Source organism: Fukomys damarensis, unplaced genomic scaffold (genome assembly GCF_012274545.1).
Source record: "Fukomys damarensis isolate Sample0158 unplaced genomic scaffold, DMR_v1.0_HiC HiC_scaffold_19, whole genome shotgun sequence".
In the NCBI taxonomy this organism is placed as follows: Eukaryota; Metazoa; Chordata; class Mammalia; order Rodentia; family Bathyergidae; genus Fukomys; species Fukomys damarensis.
The window spans coordinates 4174651-4197630 of NW_022900931.1; the positions used below are offsets into that span (position 1 = coordinate 4174651).

The following is a 22980-nucleotide window of genomic DNA, read 5'->3' on the forward strand; positions in this document are numbered from 1 at the left end:
GGTCCTAGGGACACCGAGCCTTAGGTCTAAGCCTAAAAGGTATTTTCTGCACTTTTGTGAGCCCTGAGCCCTATAAGAGATCCACCTATCTCTCTGGACAGACTGCCCAGAGAGACCATATGGAGACACCTTGAGGCTACATGAGTAGGGCGAGTGACAGAGAGGAGGAAACAGTGTCATAGTTACTTTTCTTTCGTTGCTGAGACAAAATACCTGACACCCAAAGTTAAAGGGGGGAAGCTTTATTTAGCTCACAGTTTGTAGAAAATTTTGTGCTATTCTCTGTTTCTTTTTGGTCTATAACTTGTGGACCCTGAGTAACATTTTGGCCATTCTTTCAAGATTATGCTACACAGTATATTAACTATTGTTATTCTCTGATTATTATTTTTATGAAATTTCTTTTTTTTTAAAGAAAAGAATTCACCGTTTCCTTATATCTATTTATACACAGGCATCTCATGACTGTTGTCTTTGGATGCATACATACAGGTGGATATTTCAGTCCATGATTGGCTGGCTCCAAGGCTGGGTGGATGGCAGAGGGGAATCACAGAGGAGAAACAGTTCATGGTGGGCAGAAGGTAGCAAAGCAACAAGGGACCACCACGGCTCTTTCTGAACCTTATATGTGAAAAAACCCCACCTCTGACTGCATGAGGCTTTGAGGGGACATCTAGACACAAGCCATAATGGGGTGGGGGGATTGAGCCTTCAACTGGAACACCCAGCAATGGGAACACCCCGTACTCCAACACCCCAGTGATCCTGGCCAAGGCATCAGACTCGTGAGTGAAGTCATTACAATGTGTTGGTCCCCAGTGCCGCCTGACTAACTGCATGAGAGACCCGAAGGGAGACCAGATGAGCAGTAGTCAACCCCACTTCGTGTTTTGTTGTTGTTCTTGTTTTTGAGTTGTAGTATTTCTTTATATCAGCAATCTAATTTGCAAGTGTTTTTGCTACTTCCAGGGTACAAATGTACAGAATTTAAAAAAAAAATTTTTTTTGGTGGTACCAGGGATCAAACTCAGGTCCTTGTGCTTGTGAGGTAGGTGGCAGAACCACTGAGACAAATCCCTGGCCCTCAGAATTTAAAAATTTTTAAGAAGTCCAGTTTACCAAATTTTTTCTTTTATTGCCTGTGGGATTTTTTAGGGTTATGTCCATTAAATCACTCCTAACTCCACTGTCATGAGCTTTTTCTCTGACATATCTTTATTCTGAAAATTTTTATAGGTTTGTCTTTGATCCATTTTGTGTCAATTTTTAATAGTATTAGATAAGATTTTGATTGATTTTGAATTCATTTTTCTTTGCACACGTCGTGCAGTAATAGTTTAAATTCATTCTCTTATACATAAACACCTAGACCTGGCACCAATTGTTGGAAATTATTGGAACTATTTCCACTTATTGAATTGCCTTGGCACATTTATCAAAATCAATTGATAATGTATGGTTTTATTTCTGTACTCCTAGTTCCATTCTGTTGAATAGATATAGATAGTTGAATAGAAATAGATATTTCTGTTCTTATGTGAGTACCACATTGTCTTTGCAGTAAATTGGGGAATTAGGGGCTGGGGATTTAGCTCAGTGGCACCGCACCTGTGATCCCCAGTACAAAAAAAAAAAATCAGGAAGAGTCTTCCAAATTTATTTCTCTCTCTTTTTTCATAGAAGCTGGAGTTTTAATACAGATTCCGCACTTGATCTTAGCCAAAAGGCCGGGAAGCGATGATACAGATTCCATTGAATCTAAAGATGAATTTGCAGAGTTTCATCAACCTAACAAGTCTTCCAAGGCATGAACCTGGCTATCCTTTTGTTTATTTGGGAATTTAATTTTTCAGCAATGTTTGTAGCTTTTTTGTTGTTGTTGTTAAGTCCTCCCAGGTATTTAATTCTTTTTTTTTTTTTTGGTACTAGGGATTAAACTCGGGTCCTTGTGCTTGGGAGACAGGCCACCGAACTGCTGAGCTAAATCCCCGGCCCCCCAGGTATTTAATTCTTGTTGATGCCATTATAAATGAAATTTTCTTCATTTTATTTTTCAGATTTTTCATTGCTAACATAGAGGTACAACTTATATTTTTCATTGCTGGAGATCAAACAAACCCAGGGCCTCATACATGCTGTGTAAACACTCTACCACTGAACTACACACCACTATCTATCTTTGGTTCTGATCTTGTATCCTGCATCATTGCTGAACTTGTTTCCTTAGTCCTATTAGTTTTCAAGAATTTCTTAGACCCTTTCTTTCTTGCTTGCTTTCTTGCTTTTCTTTTCTTCTTTCTTTCTTTCTTTCTTTTTTTTTTTTTTGGTACCAGGGATCGAACAACTCAGTACCTTGCACCTTCAAGGCTGGCACCACTGAGCTAAATCCTCGGCCCTCTTTCTGTCTTTTCTATATTCAGGATTACATCATCCATGAATAGAGATGGTTTTACCCTTTCCTTTCTAGTCTGGATGCTTTATATCTTTTTATTGCCTAAGTCCCCTGGCTAGAACCTCCAGCAAAATGTTGTTTAGAAGTGAGGAGAACAGACATCCTTATCTTATTCTGGATCTTAGAAGGAAAGCCTTCAGCCCTTTGTCACCAAGAGTGGTATAACTATGGGTTTCTCACTAATAATCTTTATAGAGTTGAGGGAGTTCCCTTCTATACCAGTAGTTTGCTGGTTGTCTTTATGGAACTGCTTTGAATTTGTCAAATGCCTTTTTTGTGTGCATTGAGATAATTGTGGCTTTTGTCCTTTATCCTGTTGATACGGTGTATTGCATTAATTGATTAATTGGATGTGAAGCCATACTGGTATTGCTGGGATAAAGAATTCCACTTGATTCCTGGGATAAGTCTTGTTCGGTCAGGATGTATGCTCCTTTTTATATGTTTCTGGATTCAGTTTGCTGGTATTGTGTTGAGAATTGTTACATTATATTTAAAAGAGATATTGGCCTATAGTTCTGTTTCCTTGTGATGTCTTTGTCTGGTTTTGGTACCAGGGTGACTGGGTCTCATAGAATGAGTTGCAGCCCTGTCAACATTCGATGCATGTTAGCTAAGTATACAATTCAGTGGCATCCAGAACAGTCATGATGTCTCATCATCACCACTATCCATTTCCAGAACTTTTTCATGATTCCAGACAGAAATGAAGTGCCCATTAAATGACAGCCCCTACTCCCCCTCCCTTCAGACCTGGTGACCTCTGCCATATGTTCTATATCTACAAGTGCGAATTTACCTACAATAAGTACCTACCAAGGCAGAATCACAGTCCTTGTCCATCTGTGCCTGGCTTATTTCAAGAGACTGGGTCTCACTATGTTGCCCAAGATGACCTCAACTTCTTAGGCTTATGTGATTCTCCTGCCTTACTTAGCCTCTTGAGTAGTTTGGACTATTGGTGTGTTATCATATGGGTCTTTTTTTGTGTGTGTGTGCATTCTTGAAAGATTTCATCTGAAAGTGAAAATTTCAAATATTATTTAACTAGCACATAGTGCAATATTACGCCTTTGAACTAATTTAGTTGAGGATACTTTTGAAGCTAGCTTATCTTGTCTTTCATCATTTTGTGAGATACTTAATTATAAAATGTATTTTGCCTTATAAGATGTCTTAGTAATTATATCTTTTGGCACATTTTAGGTATACAGTACAGTTACATTCATCATTGGGATCGTGTACTTTTACATGACACGTCACGGTAATTACATCTTTTTGAAGATGAGATCTTGCTGTGTAGTTCAGCTAGCCTTGAACTCACTAGGTAGCCCAGGTTGGTGTGTGTGAATACCGCCTGCCTAGAAAGCACAAGGACCCGAGTTTGATCCCTGGTACCAAAAACAAACCCATACGATACACAGTGAGTGCTTACAAACGTAATCTATTACGATACCACATCGCCACTGATCCTCTTCGGAATCCTCCCCGTGTCTTTGAACACACTCATCCCATCGTTCTGGCCACTTTTGGGAGCAGTTCTGGAGGTCGTCTTTGCTCAGGTCTTTATGAAATGTGATTTTTAAAATATGATGAACGTGGGGCCGGGGACTTAGCTCAGGGGCACTGTGCCTGCCTTGCAAGCTCAAGGTCCTGAGTTTGATCCCCGGCACCCTCCTTCCCCGCAAAAAAGAGTGCAGCTGCCGAATGCCATCCAACGGAAAGGCAGGCTCATAACACGACGCAGTCTTCATCCACCCTGTTAGCCCGATCTGGCACCGTGCGACACCTGGCTCTTCCCCAACGTCGAAATGACCTTGAAAGAGACCGGCATGAATCCGTTTAGGACATCGAGGCATCCGTGACAGCGCCACTAGAGACACTCTTAGAAGACGACTCCAGAGCTGCTACAGAGTGGAAAGAACGGCAGGAAGAACGCGATCAAAGCGAGATGGGGATTCATGGCAGGGTATCTGTTACTGTAACAAATGTGAGATAATTGTAAATACTCACCATTGTTTTCAGTCACACCTTCTATTTCGAGTGTGAGGTAAAAAAAAAAGTGAGTCCCGGGCTGGGGATGTAGCTCAGTGGCGCTGCAACTGCCTCGCAAGCACAAGGTCCCAAATTCGATCCTCTGTACGAAAAAAAAGAAAAAAAGAAGCAAGTCTGCCTTGTGCGTCCCTCTTTTTTTTTTTTCTTTCTTTCTTTTTTTTTTTTGGTACCAGGGATTGAACTCGGGACCTTGTGCTTGCGAGGCAGGCGGTGGAACCACTGAGCTAAATCCCTGGTCTTATGCTTCCCTCTTGACGGGACTCATGTTCCCTTTCACTGTCTGCCATCTTAGGACCCAGCCTAAAGGCCCTGGCCAGATGCTGTGGTTGTGCCCTTGGATTTCCAGCCTTCAGAATCATGAACCGCACAAACCTCTTTTTTTTTTCCAAGTGACCCAGTCTTTTGTTTTCTGTTAGAGCGGCAGAGAATAGGCCAAGATATCAAGCTAAGCAAAAGAAAAAAATATATCAAGGCCATCTTTGAAGCATATCTTATTTTTAAACCTGTACGTCTTTTCGAGAATATGATAAAATGATACAATTCCATCAATAGTCATTCAAGATTTAGCAACAATTTATTAATGTGTCTGGCCCTGCTGGGGAGGTCGGGATACCACAGGGACCAGGGTGGAAAAGGTTCCAGTTTCTGTGGGGTTTACTCCTGTCAGTGGAGAGCAATATCAGCCAGTCAGTTATAGCAAGTGTATGTCAGCAAAGGGAACAAAACATTGGCTGGGTGTGGTCCGTATCTCCTCATAATCCCAGCACTGTGGGAAGCGAAGGCAGGAGGATACCAGCTTCAAGTTTTGCCTGGGGAACTTAGCAAGACTTAGCTCAAAATAAAGCATAAAAAGGGCTGAGGATGTAGCTCAGTGGGAAGGCCCTGGGTTCAATCCCCAGTACCACAAAACAGAAACAAAAAATCATTTTCTTCTCTTAGTTTTTTCATTCATTTGACAAGTATTTATTGGGCTCCACCTTGGTGCTGTGTTTCCCCACCAGGGCCTGGTTAGTGGTGAGGACAAGGAGGGAAGGGTCCCTGGGCTCCCAGAGATTTGATTCTGGCTGGGAGAGGCGCCGTAAATGCCTGAGTCGCCACGATGCCCGCAGACACCAGGGCTGTGAATGGAGCAGTGAGGTGATGAGGCGAGGCGAGGAGAGTGGCGGTCTGTGTGGCTGGAGGTGGGTGAGGTGGGCAACCCAGTACTGCCAGTTTCCAGAGCGAAGGCCTTGTGGTGGGAAGGGCGTGGCAGTTTCCGTGCAAAGGGGGCCAGCATACTGCAGCCTGCTGAGCCAGTGAGGGCGGGAAGGAACAGATCATGGCTGGGGTCCTTGGTAAGGGATTTTTATTTTATCCTAAGGGCATGGAGATCTGAATCAGGGAGAATGGCAGGGTACAGTGGTCCAGAGCTTCCATGAGGGACTCAGGAGGGCTCCTGTGATCAGAGACCAGAAACCACGAGGTCAAGGGGACCTGACAGCAAGCCAGGCAAGATGTGGGTGGCAGCTTGGGCCAGGGTGTTGGTGGTGGTGTGTGAGCACCTGACGTGCCATGCAGATGTTCTGAAAGTTCCTCCTAGTGTTGCTGATCCTCAGAAATGCTCATGAGCATAGCAGTCTGAAGGTGGGCATCTGGTGGCTGTTGTGTCCCTGAGTCACCTGGTGGGGACCCGATGAGGCCGCTTGGGCTGCACTTGTCTGCTGGGATGAGACGGACTGCAGCTGGGTGTCCTGGGACGGTGAGGTCACCGGGGTTAACGCCTCCTCTTGCCTCGCTCCTGTCTTAGGACCAAAGATCCTGGGGCATGCACACTACAGAGATTTGTTTCTCACCATTCTGAGGAGCAGGAAATCCACCATGGCAGGGCCAACTGGCTTGGCATCTGGGGAGGGCTCCTCCCGATTGGCAGACAGCGCTCCAGAGTCCCTTTCCCAGGAGCACTGAGCCCATTATGGCAGCTCCAAGTTGCAAGGCCCAGCCATCCCTCCTAACTCCATCACTTCTGAGATCAGGACTTCAACATATGGATCTGGGGGAACACAGACATCCAGGCCAAACCAATCCTCTGACCTCCAGGAGCAGAGAGCCAGGAACCGAGAGCATGGGTTTTAGGCTCTGTGTCACCTCAAGTGGCATCTGGTTCCGGTGCTGGGCAGGAATGTGCACTGTAGTGTGACCAGTACAGGGAATGGATTTCAGGAGCCCTAGCAGAGGTAGCACGGAAATCTGCTCAACACACGAGTTGAACATGATCACGCCCTCCCTCTCCTGCCCCCTCATGACACCCAGGACACAGGTCCCATTACCTCCTAAGTCCTTCCTTCCTGCTGTGGCTCTGACCCTCATGTTTCCTTGACTGGCTACTGCAACAGTCCTGTCTCCCCACCTACCCCCATACACTACCTCTGAGATAAAATGTGCACAGCAGACACCCACTCATATCAGCTCCCTCAGTCCAGCTACTTGACAGAGTAGGTCAATAGTTCTGCTTGTTTGTTTTCTTTCCAGTACTTCATTGGTTTGATTTTTTAAATCCACTTCTCACTTCCTATTGTACATAAGAACTTTACTGATAGGTAATTCACATACTGTACATATATCCAATTCAGCAACTCTTAGTACATCCAGGGTTGTAGTTACACATGTAACTCTGAAAAGTTGTTTTCACCTCCAAAAGAAACACATTCATTACCAGCTACTTTTCCTCCTTCCTCCCCCGCACAGCCTCAGCCCCAGGGAACCAGGAATGGCCGCCTAAGTCTGCCTCCGTGGGACATTTCACGTATGCCGAGCCACATGTGACCGGCTTGTTTCACCAGCACGGTGTGCTCAGCTCAGCCATGCCGAGGTACGTGCCGGTCTTCATTCCTGTCTGTGGCCCAACAGCATTGCAACGTGAGGACGACAGGCCCCGGCTTGTCTGCCTCCCGGGTGCTGGGGTCGTCTCTGCTCTTCGGCTCTGGTGAGTAATGAATGCTCTAAGGCACAGCGTGTAGGCTGTTGTGTGGATGTGTTTGGTTCTCTGGGTAGGGGGCGCTGTGGACTATTAAACCCTTGTCTTTTCCTCCCAGGGTTCCCTTTGCTGGCCTTTCTCCTGGCCCGGCAGCTGGATGGCTTCGGCCTAACTAGCACAAAATGCACTGCTTTCTCCCTGCTTGCCGTGCCCTGGCACTTGGTTTCGGTTTGATGGCGCTTGCTTTGCTCCCTTGAAGAACGTGGTGCCTGCCAGGCTTCCCCCTTGAGAAGTGGTTCTTCACCCGTGATGTCCGCCATTTTGTGGAAAGGGCTTTTGAAACTCTGCAAATATCTCTGTTTTATCATCAAGCCCTCTCCCCCTCCCTCCCTCCCTCCTTTGTTCTTGTCTGTACAGATCCTTAGTTTATTATACTCAGTGGATTGTAGCTTTTATGAATATGATTGGTTTTACACTCTCTTTGTCCTAGATGTGCAGTGGCAGCCTTTTTTAAAGCTGGTGTCTGGGGTTTCTCATGTGCGCCCCCGTTCTTTGAGTGTCTCCCTGTTTGCTCCTTCACCCCTCTCTCCATGTGGTCTCTCCTTCTAGCTCTGAGTTCTGACTTCAAAAAGAGGAAAGTGCTCATCAAGACTGTGGATTTTGTCTGGTTTTGTTTTTTAGACAAGGTTTCATTATGTAGTATAGACTGGCCTAGAACTCAGAGTCCTCCTGACTTAGCCTCCTGAGTGCTAGTATTATAGGCATGCACCGCCACACCTGGCTAAGCCTGCCTGGTTTTGTTTGTTTAAAATTCATGTGCTGCTGCCTCACTGGCTAAAGCAAGTCACATGACTCAGCCCGGCATCCATCACCATGGCCAGGTCATACCAGGCAATAAAGCCTAGGTGGGCCTCTTCCCTGGGGGCCATCGTCCTGCAGGCCACCATGCTACTGTGAACAGAGGCATAAAGAGACACACTTTTCTCCCTTAAGCAAACAAAATGAGGGCTGCAGATTTAGCTCAGTGGCTCTGTGCTTGCCTCAAAAGCGCAAGGTCCTAAATTCAATCCCTTGTACTAGGAAAAAAAAAACAATCCCAAAAGAAAACAAAATGAAGCAAACCCATGCAGGCTCAAATGTAAATGCGGCCTGACACCCAGCCTTGGCGGCAGAGGTAAGGCCTGTTGCAGAGACATGCTATGGCACCTGCCAGCCACGACGGCCCATCTGCAGCTCCTGATAACTGCACAGGCCCTATTGCCAGGTCTCCTGAGTTTTTTCCAAAGAAACTGAGAATTGGAGTTGTAGATGAAATCCAGATTTTAAAGCGTTGCCTCAGAGTTTTAATCCCGTGTGGACCAACAAAACCCATCTGCAGCTGACGTACGGCAGGCCACGGTCCCTAAAGGTTTCTATTCAGGGGTAGAAATCCCGCCCAAACTCACCCTGGCATAAGAGCAAGAGTCAGAAAGCAAGACTTGCAAAGGGGCTAGAGCTAGCTTCCTCAGTCCTGCACTGAGGGCTCAAGCAACACTCCAGACTTGGCCTCTCCATCTCCGCCTGTTTTCAATCGCTGGCTTCATCCTCAGACATATTTCCTTAGCAGCTGCAAAAATAAAAAAGGCAGCTCTGGGCTCCCATAGTCTTCAGGGCTTCCATGCCCCAAAGGAGAACAATTCCTCTTCTACAATTGCCTTGCTGTGGAGACACAGGGCTGGCACGGCTTCCTCTGCCCCTCAGCATTACATTCGCGTGCTGGCCCAGCTGCTCAGAGCTCACGTAGCTTCGGATTCTCAACTCTATGCTCTTTCCCTTCACTTTTCTATAAAAGCCCTAGATGCTATGCGGTCCATATCCAGACATGAACTGGCTGCACATTCCCTGGACGTGGGTCTTGTTACTAGAACCTGGACACAAGGTCAGAATGGAGACTTCATATTTGGTTTCCATGATCTCATATTCTTATTTCTTGCATGTTCCTTGTAGAAAATTTTAGGCATTCAAAAAGTTAGGAAAAGGACTCATTCCTACTCCACTCTCTGAAAGGTAGTCATGGCCAACAGGTTTATGCCTGGGTGCACTCATGCTATCTGTACCGTTTTGAAATTGCTATTGTTGCCGGGGATTTAGCTCAGTGGTTCCGCCGCCTGCCTTGTAAGCATAAGGACCCGAGTTCGATCTGGTACCAAAAAAAAAAGAGAACGAAAGAAAGAAACTGCTAGTGTTAACTGAAAACCAGCAGTTTTTCAGTCAACTTCAGGGACCCCCCCCCCCCGAGGTGTCTGCCCCAGGACAGCACGGGCCAGTCTCCAGAGCAGGGTGGAGCTCTTTGCTAAGGTTGCAACTTTTAACTCAGCCTTTACAGCCTCCACACTTTTCTTCAAGACCACAGGGCTGGCTGTGACTGTGGCAGCAGGCGGTGGCACATGGGTGACTTCTCTCTGCTGCCTGACTCCTGCTTCTTGCCTTTGGGCAGCACCCCGTCAGTGTGCTGGGGAAGGAACAGGAAGGCGTGTGCATGAGGCTGGAGTCCTCCTTTTCCCTCCGGTTGGTTGGATGTCAGCTAGTTGGGGGCAAGGTCCTGGGACCCCTGTCTTCCCCAGGGAAGGGTCACTGAGGACAGTTCCTGAGGTTCCACTGTCTTCCGGACTGGTGGTGGTTCCCGAGCCAGGGTCCTGGAGCACGCTCAGCCTACTGACAACAGGACACTGTTTACTCCACGGAGCTGTGAGAGTCCCACGGGGCTCTTTCCCCCTCGTGCAGACCCATGCTTAGAGGAGTTTCACACACACAGATTATGCACTCAGTCAACTGAAATGATTCTCGGTTGCGATTAGAGTCAGTGGCAGAAATCACACACACACACACACACACCACCCCACTTTATAAAGTACATTATCTTTCACCTGATAGATCGTAATAGGTCTCCAGAGCTGTTAAGGCCCACGCAGCCCATCCAAGCACTGGAGGGAGGGGTGGTGATGGGAGAGAACAAGGGCTGAGGGATGAGGCCTCGCCGTTCCAGAAAGCCAGCCTTGGCCAAAGAACGGACTTGTAGCTTCACAGGAACGCCAGGCCTTAACTATTTCTGTGCTTCCTGGGTTTGTAAATATCACTGAGTCCCTTTCTGTATTTCTACCTGCGACCTTCTGTGTGGCTGGTATCCAACTCCTCTTTCTTGGCAGATCTTTGTAATGCCAATGAGAAGCCGAGTGGCCCATGCCAATGTCTGCCTACGATGTTGTCCTAGGCACACTGCCAGGCCCCACTCTGCTTTGAGGCTGATCCGAGATCCTTCCCCCTGCTCTCCTTTTTCTTAAGTCCTGATGACAGTGATAATGACAACAATAACAAAGATGATGATGATGATGATGATGATGATGGTAACAATGACAGCCAGCAGCCACTGGGCGTAGTGTGTGGCCAAGCACCCCCCAGTCTGAAACTCCATTCTAAAGCCCTTTTGTGTGTTAACCAAGGTAGTGCAACAACATACCAGGGGAAGCCCGTTAGTGTCACCCCCATTATGTGAATCAGGAAGCTGAGGCAGGAGAGGCTCAGTGATCCATCCCAGCCATGAAGCTGGTCAGGCAGGGCAAGGATCATGGACCTCAGGAGTTCGGTCCTGAGCCTAGGGAGTAAGGAACCTCTCCAGAGAGCATTAGATCTGGTTTAGCACTTACACCCCTGCTGAGTTTGTTAGCTACCTGCCCCATTGGGAGGCTTTATTCATGTCTTGAGGTGTGTTTTGTTTCCCAAGTGTTCAAAGGAAGTGCTCAGTTAGCAAAGATAATTGGCAGGAGCCTGTGGGACATGCTACATTTCACAGTAGCAGGGCCTTGTTTTGCTCGCAGGAGATACCTGGTTGGGAGGAACAAGATAGAGACCTGTTTTCCAAGGGAAGAAGGTTGGATGGGTGGGTGTGCCAAAGTTAGGCTGGGCCATTGGAAGGGGGCACTGGGGTGAGTGAAGGATGATCCCCAGAGCCCAGGTGGAAGCTGAGTGGTTGGCAAGATCAAGCATAGCATGTTCTAGACCAGACAGCTGGGGCTACTGACTGACTTCTGGTGTGCTGATGGCTGGGAGGCCATCAGACACTGTTCTAGGTAGATTGGCTTAGGAAAGGAGCTCTGTCCACAGACATGCTTTGTCCTTGGGAAGGACACAGGTAACTAATTCTGAGTCTCACTGGACTTAAGAAGGGACCAATGGAACCCTGATGTCTCCTCATGGATTGGCTGCAGGAGACAGCTAATGCACGGGCCCTGACACACAGCAAGTCCTCAAGCCTTGTTGACGGAACGCATGAATGAGTAAGGGGGCATCCAGAGCGGCCACAGGGGTGGGGGCGCAGGGGCAGAGGCCTGCACTGATACACTAATCAAGTCCATCTGAACCTGGAGACAGGTAGGAGTTTCCTAGGCAGGAGGGCTGCCTGTGGGAGCCGGGTCCAGAATGGTCTTTCTCGAAGATGGCCCATGGGCCACGTGAGCCTGGACATGGGGATGGCCCTTCACCAGACTAACTGTAGGTGATTCTCAGGCAGAAGGAAATGGAGTCTGTTTTAGTTCAAAAGAGAAAAAAATGAAATTGGATTTCTTGAGCACTTTGTCACTCAAGTAAGCATGGATACTACAGCCTACTCTTGCCTAAAGACTAATATAAAAGATCTTTTAATCTATAAGATTCTCTTCCATCTGTTAAAAAAAAAAAACAACCACAAAGAAAAAAAGGCCCTTTCTTGTCCCTTACAGTTGTCTGGGGTTTTTTGTTGTTGTTTTTTCGGTACTGGGGATCAAACTCAGGTTCTTGCGCTTGCAAGGCAGGCAACGAAACCACTGAGCTAAATCCCCGGCCCCCTTACAGTTGTCTGTTGAGGAGCAGAACTTCTCAGCCTGTAGAGCTTTTGTGGGACTCTGGGTGCTGTTGCTTTTTTCTTGTTAATCAGAGGACTCACAATGTCTAGCTGTCTCTCTTTTGGTGATCTTAGCAGGTACTGATTAACACTGGTCCACTGATTTATTAGGAGTTGCAAAATACTGATGTTCTGTTATTCTTCTCCCTTTGTTTTATTTATTTATTTATTTTTCGTACTGGAGATCGAACTCGGGACCTCGTGCTTGTGAGGCAGGCAGTGGAACCACTGAGCTAAATCCCCGGCCTCACTCTTCTCCCTTTATTGTCCAGCATACTTCTGCTAAGAGATGCTTCCTGTCCTTTTATTTGGGCACCTGCTGGTATAGCTCATGTAGAAAATACCCGGTTTTTCCTTTACAATTTTCCTCTTTTAAAGGTGACCAAGCAGTTTCTTTTAACGATTACTACGAGCTTGTGGATTTGAGCATGCTTAATAGGTTTCAATCTATTGTAATTCAAGTTTCTCAGTGAGAAATTTAAGTTGGCTCTGGAGTCCATTTGAGATGACCCTAGTGGTCATTTGATAGTTTCTTATTATTTGCTGTGACAACACATTTCAGGCTTATCTTGAAAGGCTTATCTTGTACAATCTTGTACAGGCTTTCTTTTTAGCATGGGAAATGAATTTCAAGACAGCAATCTGGGTAGTAGAGATGTTCGATGCTCTGAGTCAATTTGTCAATGTCTGTAAACCTTTCAACACACAGAGCTGGCCCGGGTGTGTCTCTACCCTCAGAAGGTCACTAGGGCCTGCACAATGTCCTTGGACTCCTCCAGATTACATAAGTGTATTGGTCAGCTTTTGTTACTATAGCAAAATAGCTGAGACAGGCCAAGTTATGAAGGAAGCAGTTTGTTTGGCTTATAGTGTTGGAGATTGAATGGTGTGTCACAGGCCTGGGAAGGATCCTCTCAGCTCTTCACCTTACGGTGAATTGCAAAGGCAAGGGCATGTGCTGAAGCAGTTGATTACAGTGCGTGTGTGTGTGTGTGTGTGTGTGTGTGTGTGTGTGTGTCTCGGTATTAAACTCAGGGCCTTTTCACTCAGCTACATCCCCAGCCGCTTCACTGAGTTGTCCAGGCTGGGCATAAACATGAACTTGCTATCATCCTGCCTCAGCTCTCCAGAGTGCTGGGAATTACAGGTGTGCACCACCACACCTAGCTTGATTATTATAATAGTCCTAGCCAGGGTCCCCTGAGAAATACCATGACCCTTTCAGAGGGCCTGTCTTCAACTGACCTAAGGACCGCCTCTCAGAGGTTCACATCAGCTCCCCACAGGACCTCCCTTGGAACGAAGCCCCAAATGTGTGAACCTTCGGGGAACCTTTAAACTATAGCAACCGCATCTCTTTCATGCCAGGAGTCCTTGTTCCCAAGGACACGGGCGCAGAAGTAGAAGAGCCAGCCCTGGTCCCCATCTCTTCACCTAACCAGTACTTGTCAAGGTCAGGGCTCTCGGTGTGGCTGGGTCTAGTGGTCAGCTCTCATCCTTGCCGGTTGGACCATCCTTTCTCTTTTGCTTCTGTTCCCTGACTGCTCCTTCTGGGCTTCTCCTTGGACCGCATCCATGCTCTGAGTTCCCCATGCTCCTGCTCAGTTCCAGCCACCCTAGTCTTCCTCCAAGCCATCAGGAGACCTCGCAACTCTTTGACACATCCCAGAACCAATCACCCTGGGCAGCTCAGCCCAGCTTACATGGCCATGGTTGTCTCAGAAATCTAGTCTGATCAGGACCGTCTGCTCAGCTCCCCGGGGGCTCTTGTCCTCTCCAGCACCTCATGTGATATGACCTAGACTGTCTCTGTCCTCCTTCTCCCCATACTCTCCCCAGCACTCACAGCGGGGCCTTCCAGTGCTGGGCACCTGGAGGTCATCTGCCTAGACCCCTGCCAGCCTTGCTGACATCTTCATATCAGAAAGCCTCCCTGCCTGCTTATTGACCAGCCCCATGTCGGCCCCGACTCACTGAGTCTCACCCGTCACCCGTCACACTCCCTCTTACCTTGCTCCTTTGGTGGTTGCTGTTGGACTGCAGGCTCCCCCAGGGCAGGGGCTTTAGCGCATCTGGTTGGATTTCCAGTTTGCAGTGGCTGGAACAGTCCTTGGCATGGGACGGTGCCACCATCTGCCAGTGAGTGAGTGGATGAATGGGAGGAGAGAGAACAGCTGTCCCCCCAGGAGCGGTACTCAGTCCGCTCTGACTCTGCCCACGGGGCCTTACAGTCACCTCTTTTCAACCATCTTTAAGTGCACGGTTCTGGGATGTGAGTCCACTCACCTTGTGCGGCCGTCACCACCATCCAGCAGTGGAACCACACTTCATCTTCCCCCAGGGCAGTGCTGTGCCCTCAGCGCGTTCACAGCAGGGCCGCTAGGCGTGCGTCTGGCTGCCAGGGGCCACTGATCTGAACGTTACATTCGTGCGTGTTTGAACTGCCTGCTTGTACGTGCGTGACTGTCCCGTGGGGCGGGTCTAATCACTTTTATCAGGTTTTTTTTTAACTAATAAAATTAAAAAGTCTGTAAGTGGACTAAATCTAGTTAGTTACTTAAATTTGAATAATTACTGCCCAAATATTAATTAATACTATTCATGCCAATTAAAAATCCTTACAATAATTAACACATTTACTTCATTAAAAGACATTTATTTATATTTGGGAATTAAAAACCTTTTATGCATAAAGGCTGCTGATTTGTGCAGAGTATGTGAAATATAACCTGTTTGGCTTTTTCTGTGGCCACAGTGGCACCCATTTTTTCAGATAATCTTTGATAACATTCTCTGCATCGCTTGTGTGCATTTATTGCCAATCCCAAATAAGCTTCTACAAAGGGAATGCTTTTTTGAGTGAAGAAATTCATGACTCTACATAAATTTCTTTTAATTTAAATAAATAAAGTGGCTGATTATTGTAATACTTTTGATCGGTATGAATAGTATTCATATTTATAGTTGGGCACTGATTATTCAAATCCATCGACTAACTAGATTTGGCCCATTTGTAGACGTTTTATTAGTAAAAAGACTGAAGAAAGTGATTAGATCCACTGGTCCCAGCAGTGGTACAAGCCACGTGATGAGACAGTCATGCACATACCACTGGTGGATCAAGCCTGTGGGGAATGTGTTAACAATTACTAGTAACCAATTGCTAATTAGGAAATTGCTAGTTACACACAACCGGTTCACAGTTGCTGGGTACTCACAACTAATTACCAATTAGTTACCAATTGCTAGTTACGAATAACTAGTAACTCATAGTAAGTTAGCAAACGGCAATTAACTATTACTAGTTGCAGCTAGTTACCTTTACTGATTAACCCTCACTACTGAACTAGTTAACCACTACTAGTTAGTTACCTATAACTGGGTAGCCAATGCTAATTACCTATTACTGGTACCCACAGCTAGTTACCAACTGCCAGTTATCCATTGCTATTTACCCACAACTTGCTCTCTGTCAGTACCCATGAGATCAGCTTTTACTGAATTTTTGCATCAGAATTTTTGGAGGTAGCTTGTTGTCTTGTTTCTTTCTTTTTTTTTTTTGGAATCTGGCATCAAACTTAGGACCTTGTGTTTGCAAGGCAGGCGCAATGCCACCGAGCTAATTTCTCGGCCCCTGATTCGTTTGTTTCTTACATTGCTGTTTTCCATGCTGAGGGCTTGAAATCTATAGTGGAAAAACTGACTGGTGTGGAGGTCTCTTTAATTAGAGTGTGCTTCCAATGATGTGGCATTGGCTTTGGTGTTTATACAGCCAGACCAGCCTCTGTGACGAAAGGGAAGCACAGCTAATGGTTCAGTCAGCATCTACGAGCCAACTGTTCGTAAACGCTAACTCCCCTCGGCCCCTAGTACCGTCAGTGCTACTTTCCACCTCTAGGAATTTGACCATTCTATGTATTCGCTGTGTTAGTGACACCGTGGAATATTTGTCCTTTTGTGACTGGCTCCAAGGTCCACCCACACTATAGCACGTGCCAGAATGTCCTTCCTTTTTAAGGCGAGGAATGTCCCATTGAGTGGGTGGATCACATGTTCTTTCTCTACCCATCTGTGATGGCCATAGAGTGGCTTCCCCCTTTGGCTGTCGCAAAGAACGCTGTGGTGGACATGGGTGTTCAGAAATCTGCTCAGTCCCGGCTTTCAACTCTTTAGTATATACCCAGAAGAGGAATCTCTGGTAATTATGCACCAAGTTGTTTAAAGAGCCTCTTCAACCAGCTTCTTTTCCCTTCTCAGTGAATTAGAGATGTTCCTCTGGCCCCTGGGCCAGCTTGGGTCCCCGTGGTCTGGGTTTGGATGGATCCCTGTTGTCCTGGCCGGCCAAGCTCTGAGCACTGCAACTTTGTGTCACCAGGTGGCGCTATAGAGCGGCTCGGGTTTGTCCCCGAGAGGAAGCCCTGGTGGGCTGGGAAGAGTCTGCAGGACAGGTAGGAGGGCTGCTTCGTTGGGTTCCCTGCCTGAGGTCCTACCACCGGAAACGTAGCAATGGTTTGGGTTTCTAATGCTCTAGCTAGGGACGCCCTCGTCATGCACTTCAAAACGGGCGCTCGTCCTGGGAAGCCCAGGGTGCAGGAGAGGACCTGGGTAGACGCCGCCCTGACCTGCCGGGAATCAGCTCTGTCAGGAAGGCTGGTGAGAGTGAGCCGTCCAGGCCCTGGGCTCCACTTCCCTACCTGTAACAATCAAAGGGACGGATTAGTTATGCTTCCCAGCTCTGGTCTCTGTGACAGTAGTGGGGAATAACATCTGGCCACTGCAGCAATCTCGGGGGCACTGTGGGCTCCATGGCCCTAGGACTCCTTCTAGCTCCGAGAGGCTCCGTCCCTTACCAGCTATGAGGCATCGAGCGAGGGACTCTTAAAACTCAGCCTGTTCATCTTATGCAATGGGAATTTGTTTTTGTGATGAAGTTTGTTTTTATTTCTTTTTTTTCTCATTAAGTTTATCGGTACATTTTAGGTATATGTTATGATCACATTCATCATTGGGAATTTGTACCTGTGCGTTATAGGTCTTGGTTCTTGTTTCCCTTCCCTTCTCTCCTGTCCATCCCTCCACCCCTCCCTACTTACAAAAAACTTTCTGTTTTTTCCTGCTTTCCTCATATTTGTTTTTTTCCCTTCTTTCCTCTCCCCCACCCCTCTCCCTACTTCCCCTTCCTCTTGGTCCTTTTCTTCCTATTACATATATATTTTGGTTCACATTTACACTTTCAAGTTTCTCACACTAGAAAAACTATTTGGTATTTCAACATGTATGTCCTATTTCTTTTACTTAAGAGTATGGCCTCAATGTGCATCCATTTAGCTATAAATGTCTCTAGTTTATCATTGTTTACGGCTGCATAGTACTCTTTTATTTTTTTAAAACACAACACACATCTTTAGCCAGTCTCCAGTAGATGGACAATTGAGCTATTTCCAAGTTTAGCTATTACAAACTGCCACTATAAACATGGGTGAGAATATATCGCTGTGGTACGATGCTTTTGATTCTTTTAGGAAGATACCCAGCAGAGGGATAGCTGGGTCAAATGAGACCTCCAAACCTAGTTTTTTTAGGGATCTCAAAAATACTGATTTCCACCATGGTTGCACCAGTCTGCACTCCCACCAGCAGTGGAGAGGGGCTCCTTTCTCCCCACAGCCCCTCCAGCATTTGCTATTGGTTAGTTTCTTGATAGCAGCCATTCTTTCTAGAGTGCGGTGGATTCTCAGCATTGTTTTCATTTGCACCTCTTGCATGGCCAGTGATTTTGAACATCTTTTTCATGTGTTTATTTGCTGTTTCTACTTCTTCATCAGAGAAATGTCTGTTCATTACAGAAGCCCATTTTCAGATCGGGTCTTTAAATTTCGGGGGTGTGATTTTTTAAGTTCTTTATATATTCTAGATAGTAGACCTTTGAGGAACAGCTGATAAAAATGTTTTCCCACAACTGGGAGCTGAAATAAAAGTCTCCTTTTTATAAGGTGATTTATCTTGGGTTTTGTTACAGTAACAGAAAGCCGAGTAACCCAAGAAGTTAATGAATGGGGAAGTGCTGCCTCGTTCATCCATTCATCCATTCCTCCCTTACACATCCCTGCAGTGCAGCGGGGGAGGCCTTGGTGTGCAGGGCACTGCGCTCATGGCTTTAGCAAGCCTTTGTGATAAGGGGGAAGTTTGCCAGGTTAGGTAAATAAACATACCCAGGGTGCCCAGTTAAATCTGAATTTTGGATAAATGACTAATTTTTTGCATAAATATGTCTCATATGACATTAAAAGTTTAATCTGCTTGTCTGTAATTAAACTGCTGCATTCGCCTGGCAATCCAGGGCAGGGCCCTGTGGCTTTAAACAGTGTCCATGAATCATTAGTGCCCGCACAGTGCCTGGTACATGGCACACCCTTATTTGTTGACTGAAGGAGAAGCAAGAAAGGAAGGCAGCACCAGGGAGACACACAGTGGGGCTTGGAGACCATTTCTTGTGCCTGGAAGGAAAGAGAGGCAGTTCCAGTTTGGTCACCGGTCCAAGGACATCGTATTAGCATTTTCATTGTTGGACACAGTACCTTACAGCACAGTTTAAGGGAGAGGTTTCACTGGCTCATGGTTGCAGGGATTCAGTCCATGGTTAGATGGCCCTAAGGAAGAGACAAGATGGAAGGGCAAAGTGGAACAAGACTGCCTGGTTCCTGGTGGTCAGGAAGTAGAGCAGGGGAACAGTGCAAGAGAGGAAGGGGTGAAAGATTAGATATAATTCCAAGCTCACACGTCTGTGGCCCACCCAACACACCCAGAAGTGTGGTCCTCTAAACCCCTGGGAGACTCTAAAGCCGGGCAAGAGTTAGAAACGGGCAGGACGAGAGCGGCACTGCTCTTTGGACCTGTGTGTCAGGTGGCTTTTTTTGCCCGGAGCCTGCTCTTCCTTGACTCTATCTGTGAGGCTGGCCTGACTCTGTAGCTCCTAGCCCTGAATGCCACGAACATGTCCCAGTGGGAAGGGTCGGTGAATCCACAGCTGTGTCTCCTGCCTGGGCTCTGAGTTTGCCTTCTGTGTGCCACATGCTTGTGTGGGGACACACGTGTGAACTGGAGGATGCCCATGGTGCCGGGGCTCACAAAACCATTGGCAGCTAGTAAGGTGTCCTTTTGAAATAATTTAAAGGAAAATAACTCAGCAGCAGTGGCTGGCGGAATCATGATGTAGATCCTTTAGTTCTGGTTTGATTAGCAGCCATAGAGTTCTCTGGAACTGGAGTTGAGTTTTTACTGATCAAGGCCCATGTTTTGTTTTGTTTTGCTAGAGCAACACATTTTAATGCAGAGAGGAAAAAAATCAATATATAGATTGTTACTAAAATAATCAATTTCACATATTTCTCTGTGCGGGGTGCCTGTGTGGTTGACCACATGGTGCAAACAGATTGCAGTTGGCCCTTTGTATCCGCTGATTCTACACCCACAAATAGAGCTAACCGGCCAGTGAAAATATTTGGAAACAATTTTTCTGTCTGTACTGAACACGTGGAGACTTTTCTTGTCCCGATTCCCTAATGAACACAAGATAACATTCTTCACGTAGCGCTTGCGCTGCATTTGGCGTTACAAACACTTGGCGATGATTTAAAGTATACAGGAACACGTGTGTAGGTTCTATGCAAATACAAAGTCATTTAAAATAAGGAACTTGAGCACCCTGAGATTCACTGGGGGTCCTGGGCTCCATCCCCCCAAATATATAGCAGGAGAGCGGCAACAGGGAAGCCACTTGCTGGAGTTTCTTTCCACTTAGTTGTTCTCTTATTTCTGCTTTTCTTAGGAATGAAAAACTTTTGGTAACTTAGTGGCCCACGACCTTGTTTGCAAAGGGGAGCGCTTGAAATCCCGGCAGGCACTGAACGGGACTTCCTGATTTGGGAAAAGCAGATGGTCTCTGCTGCTGTGACCTCACAGGAGCTGGGGATGACAGTTTGTCACCCTTCCCTGAAAGTGGCCCCTGTCAGAGTTTCTGGCCCATCATACCCTTCTCTTGGCTGTCCCTGTGCAGCCTCATCCCCAGTGCTGTGCCGAGGTGGGGTCCTCTGTTTCCCCCTCATGCGTGCCTTCCTGTAGGTATTGTCATTCTGGCCTTGTCCATCCTGGCTCTCTCCTCCCCCCAACTCTTTCCCTCCATCACCTTTTGGAAAGAGTTTTCTTTACTGCAAATTTGCATCGTCTGCAGGAAAAACCACAACAGATCCACACTTTTCTGCAAGGCACCAGTGTTGCTTCCCAAGGTCCTCCCAGGCCATGGCCACAGCTATCATGGAGTCCCTACCCTGGTGACCCCCAGGCCCTGCCTCCGAATCTCTTTACCTGTGAGTCTGGGGATTTGGTTTCCAACTCTCAAGCTTTTGGGGACCACATTCAGAGCAGGAGGCAGGGTTTCTTTGGGGGCTTTCCGAAGCTGCTGGGTGTACTTGCACCAGAGTTTGCCGACACACGTGCTTGTGTCTGCCCGGTGTAACACCCAGATGTAGACTCCGGGTCTCCGAGCAGGCGTACGTCCAGCTGTCATGGAATTGCCGTGGACTTGATGCTCCCTCAGCAGCATCGGAGATTTCCAGGGGTGCCTGTCACAGTCGGATCCCCACAGGTCCTGGGAATGGCTCTGGGGACATAGGTGCTGTCGTTATCTGAATGTGGCCTGAGTGGGAGATGGGAGCATGGAGAGTCTTGAGGGTGGCGGATGGCTCCCTGGGGACAATACAGGCACAGGTCTAAAGCTTGGATGTCTTCCCTCTCCTGCCCACCACCACCGCCCCGACTTGGTACAGGTGCTGGGTCTCGCCCCGGCGAGGGGCTGCATCCATGTCACTGAGGAACCCTCGTGCAAGGTCTGGCTGCCCTGTGATCAAGAGGACTTGCCTGCCAGCCCCGCTTCCCCCGTCTCTGTGCCAGTGGAGGGCTGGGTTCTGCAGAGCCTCCCTGTCCCAGATTCAGAAGGGCAGCAGGTGGCACGGGCTACCCTTGGCCGTCCCCACTGAGCCTCCCACTGAGGCGCCTGCTCCCAGCTGTGCTCTGTGCCATGTTTCCCTGTCCCATTTGATTAGTTTATGGGTCATTTACGGGAGGACACTGAGACCTGGAGATGTCGCACAACTGACCAGACTGCCCGCTGATTTGCGGCAGAGCTGGGCACACCGCTCAGGCCAGAGGCCTCTGCTGCCCTGGGCCCACTTCCTGCCCCAGCCCCACTGCTGCTCTGTCCTGGCAGCCAGCTGTTCTGGGCACACACTGAGCACTGCCTCGTACTCTCTCCGCCTTCTCTGCCCCCGTGCAGATCTTCTTGAGGCCAGGGGAGGGGGGCTTCACATGTGTGTCCAGGGTTGACTTGGGACAGGAATAGAGCCTGGGTGCCACCGAGGGGGAGGAAGAAGGGGATCCCCAGCCTTGGGAACAGCTGCTGGGGGTCTCACAGCCTCCTTCCTCACCGGACAGTCGCGCACAGCACTAGGTAAGACCCACTCGTGCATGGGAATAGATTCAGCTACCGCATAGGCTCGGCCCACAGCAGGGACCAAGTGAATAAGAGCAGCGTGGTTCCAGGACAGCTACAAGGGGAGCAGAGGGACGTGCTGAACATCGTGTCCAGGTGATGTCACAGAGGAGAGATGCCGAGGCCAAGAGAGAGAGGACACCAAGCTGAGTGCGACATGACGAGACCCAGAAGTTCCCCAAGGCGTGCTGCTCCGACACCTTGTGCCTTTCCCTGCCTGGTGGCCAACACCAGGCCCAGGAGGCTTCCCGCTGCATCACAGAATTGAAAAGTTAGGGGACAGTGCTCTTGATGGATCTGGTCTGCCTCTTTGCACCTGTGAGGTGATTGGTCATGGTCGCTGTCCTAAGATCCTCCTCTTTTGATGGCCCTGTGGTCCACCTCGTGTCTCTGCGGTCCATCTTCTGTCCACCTGGTGTCTTTGTGGCCTGTCCTCCTTCCTACCTGGTGTCCACATGGTCCATTCTCCTGTCCCCACAGCGTCACCATGATCTGCCGTCCTGAAAGTCCTGAAAGGGACAGCTCCATGAGGACTTGCTTTCCGGACTCCAGCTCTAAGGTTGTGCCCCAGCTCTCTGGCCGCCCACCGTCCCATCGCCTGCCCTACTTCTGTCACCCCACTCACCCTCGTCTGGGACCCCCTGGCGGAGCTGCTCACCTGTGCACTGTGCAGCTCTGCCCCGCATGACCCGGAATGTGACACGGAGGCCAGACCAGGCGTCTGTCCCGGGCCGTCCGCATCCTCGGGGCCTAGCGTGGCTCCCTGCACACTGCGGATGCTCAGCAAATGGAATCAGACGATGCCCCAAAGTCATGCTGTTGGTGCCACATTTGGCGTTTAGTCCAGCGTCCTCTTCACAGAGCCAGGCTACCCCTCCAAAGAGACAAAGAAGAGAAAAGAGCAGGGGGAAATAACACGAGGGCTTTTATAAGATCCTGAAACGAAAATAACGTCTGTGGGGATGTTTGGTTTGCCCAGGGCTGAGCAATGAGTGTGAAGCGACATCATGGTGTAATTCCCGCTCTGCCCAGCTGTGCTGGGGATTATGGGAATC

At 48.0% G+C, this 22980-nt stretch overlaps 2 long non-coding RNA genes across 7 annotated transcripts in view; both read left to right on the forward strand.

Moving 5' to 3' along the window:
• LOC104869224 overlaps nt 1-22980 on the forward strand; it is a 70920-nt gene that overhangs the window by 24053 nt on the left and 23887 nt on the right. For all 6 annotated transcript variants that reach the window (XR_004518102.1, XR_004518100.1, XR_004518099.1 and 3 more), the window contains exon 3: nt 7235-7358. This is a non-coding gene — a long non-coding RNA (uncharacterized LOC104869224). The remainder of the gene's footprint in view (nt 1-7234; nt 7359-22980) is intronic.
• LOC117286938 lies at nt 1966-5992 on the forward strand. The gene is made up of 3 exons (XR_004518105.1): nt 1966-2003; nt 4149-4424; nt 5871-5992. It is a non-coding gene; the product is annotated as an uncharacterized LOC117286938 (long non-coding RNA).